Raw genomic sequence first — 3,466 nt, forward strand, 5'->3', positions numbered from 1 at the left:
GAACGTGGCTTATCCTGAGCTCTAAGTATGAGCTGTGACGTTTCAGAGTAAAAGTAGGAGAACATGTACAGTTTCGAGAACCAAAAGTTACACACTATTATAGGTAGATTGTATAATCTACTGTGTCTAGGCCAAAAAGTAAGAAGTCTCAGACTGTTGACTCTACAAAACATGTATTGTTATTCTGAGTTTTCATATTTACTGGCCAAGCTGAGTATATTATTTTAACCCTCGAGGCAAAAACGACGGTATTATATATAAGTTTGACGTGTCTGTTTGTTTGTCTCTGTGTGTGGCATCGTAGATCCCGAACGGATGAACCCATTTAGATGTAGTTTTTTTGTTTGAAGCTTAATTAGTTAGTCGGGGGTGTTCTTAGGCATATTTCATGAAAATCGGTCCACTAAAGGTTTTTCCAAAATGTTAATTTTGTGGACAGGTTATTTACTGGTTAGGTAGGTATTGAAACAACCGGTCGCCTTTTCGTAGTAAAAATATAATATCATTAAAACTATTATAATTCTTACAATTAGGGAAAAAATCAAATTATTTTATTGAATACAAAAAAAAGAACAAATCGATAAATATTCAATAAAATAATTATCATCTATTTGTAAATTAAAGGAAAAATGGAAAAATTCACACCTCCGGCAGCAGACGCAGACGTTTCTGCATGATAAAAAAAAAACACAAATTTAATTACCATCTCTCTCGCTATATCGTAATCCTGCAAAGGATCGTATAGGAGGTGCAAGCACTAATTGCTCGCCCTTAGAGTTGGTCAAAGGCGCCTAGCCTTATCAGAGATAACATACACTAGAGAAATTTAGGCGGGTACCACGGCGGGCGGGTGGTCTAGTGGTGAGGACGTTAGCCGCGTAAGCTGAAGACCCGGGTTCGATTCCCGGCTCGGCCACCAGTGGGCCCTGTCGTTTTTTCTTTCGTGTATGATATCTATTTAAATGTATTATTATAGTTCTTGTTAAAATGTAAGTTCATATATTTGAAATAATATGTTTAGATAAACTAGGGACTTTTCTCTATATTTACACATAGTTTATCGCTAGCTATCTCTCTCGCTCTTCCGTATGGCGTGACAGAGCAAGACTACGTGTCGATCGGCGTCTCGTCGACGACTGTCATTTCGGCTACGCCGGCAAGCCCTTTCAAATGGCGATCACACAAACGCTTATTCCGTACGACGCTGACAAAATGTACCTAAATGTAATGCATTTTAGCGATAAGACCGCCTGTTGTTGCTGAATTTCTTATTTGATCTTGTTGTATTTAATTACTTAATGTGCACAATAAAGAATATTAGAAGTATTATATTAAAATTAAATTAATAAATTAGTATGTTAATAGTTATTTGTTATACAAGGGGGCAAAGTTGTATTTTAACGCCGAGTGTGGAATTGAAAAACGAGCAAGTGAAAGGATTCTATAGTTGAACCACGAGCGAAGCGAGTGGTTCGAGTGCGAGTTTTTTAACACACGAGAAGTAATAGTACATTACTACAGAGGCCGGGACAAAGGGGGTTGCCGGCCGAAGACATATAGACGGCCGAGCGAAGCGAGGCCGGATAGGTCTGAGGCGGGCAACCCCATTTCCCGCCGAGGTATGTATAGTGCTTTTCTCAAACATGGTATGAAATAAATAAAGTCTACTGAAAATAGTAACTTTGGATGGCTGTATCTCCTAAACGGTGCGTCGTAGCGCAAAAATAATCGAATTTTCGTTCCCCTTTGATGCCCCGTATACGCTTATAAAAAAACAAAAAGTTAAAAAAAAACGAAAAAAAAACGAAAAAATTTTTTTTGTATGAAAACGCACCCAAAATCAAATATTGTCTAGGGCCCGTACCAGTTGCAGTCGGCACGTCTATAAAGCCCCTTATAGTTTTTTTTTTAATTGGCTAAATACCTGGATGTTATGTTACAATTATCTGTGTTTGGAAATTAAAAAAGAGGACTTTGCCGGCCTTGGCCTGCAAGGTTTGTATGAAATTCCATTATCTATCAATCGTCCTAGCCGCACCTGCAACGTCATACTTCGCTGCCAATTATAAGGCACATAACATCAATATTTCATACCATGTTTGAGAAAAATACATTTGCACCCGAGTGTAACACAAAACTTTTCCCCTCACTATAGCGAGGAAACTACAACGCAAAAAATGCGTTTATCACTGCTTCCAGTAGTTCCACAGCTGGTAAATCATCTTTATTACTAGATTCACCTACTTTTATCAATTTTAAAGCAGTTAATTTTACTTTATTCAAGGTCAAATTACTTTACCCACTAGTGGATAAAATGCGTTTTTACCCGCTGGTATTAAAGGACAAAACACGTGTTTCCGAGCTAGTGAGGGGAAAAATGTATTCCCCACGATATTAAAAGCGCCGAACTAAAAGCTAAAAGCTTTCAGGCTCAGGCTTACACGTAAATATTCAATAATCCAATATTCGTTGTTGAGACCGGGGGGCGCTTGTAGTACGCTAATTTTCCATTCATCGGTCGAAGGAACGCTTAATTTCCCTCCGGACGGAGCCTGACGCCATTCATGGATCTTGGGACAGTTGGGACCGAAATGTTTTTAAGGATTGTTGTACATTTTTGGGTATTACAAACTGAAATTTGTTAGGTGGGGGTTTTCAAAAGTGAAAAACCGATCTAGCTTAGTCTTAGGTCCCGGGAAATGTTAATAAATAAATATAAAAATAAAATAAATAAATAAATATTATTGGACATTTTTTACACAGATTGACTGAGCCCCGCGGTAAGCTCAAGAAGGGTTGTATTGTGGGTACTCAGACAACGATATATATAATATATAAATACATATATACACAGGAAACATCCATGACTCAGGAACAAATATATGTGTTCATGACACAAATAAATGCGCTTACCGGGATTCGAACCCGAGACCGCGGCTTAGCAGGCAGGGTCACTACCCGTTAGGCCAGACCGGTCATAATATTCGAGTTATTAATCTCCGAGCGAAGCTCGGTCGCCCAGGTATTATTATCATTTAAAACGCCAAGGTATCTTAACAATATTTCACCATAGGTTTACCTATAAGAACTTTAATTTATATGATTCTGTATGGGATTTAGTATCTCTTTATGGCGCTTCAGATGTGAAACGACTCCTCATTTCATAAGAACTCTTTTTCTATAAGCGTTCAAATAGTTATTTGTTTTAGGGGGCAAAGTTGTTGTTTAACCGCATGTGCCAATATTGATACCCTTGCAAGCGAAAAATTCCAATATTTATTTGATCTTTTATAATCAGTATTTTGTTAATGTTGGCGTTGTGAAAAATTTTGTGTTTCACTTGGTGGCAAAGTTTGTTTAACCTTCGTGCCGTGAAACCCTCGCAACGCTCAAGATTCCACTTTTTGGAATCTCAAGGAAACTCAATATTGGAATATTTCGCTTGCTCGGGTATCAATAATGGCAC

At 38.0% G+C, this 3,466-nt stretch overlaps 1 non-coding gene across 1 annotated transcript; it reads left to right on the forward strand.

The window, feature by feature from the left end:
• The first annotated feature begins 844 nt into the window (after positions 1-844).
• On the forward strand, positions 845-916 carry Trnat-cgu. The gene has a single exon. It is a non-coding gene; the product is annotated as a tRNA-Thr (tRNA).
• Positions 917-3,466: the final 2,550 nt, after the last annotated feature.

This window comes from Leguminivora glycinivorella, chromosome 4, assembly GCF_023078275.1.
Source record: "Leguminivora glycinivorella isolate SPB_JAAS2020 chromosome 4, LegGlyc_1.1, whole genome shotgun sequence".
Taxonomy (NCBI): Eukaryota; Metazoa; Arthropoda; class Insecta; order Lepidoptera; family Tortricidae; genus Leguminivora; species Leguminivora glycinivorella.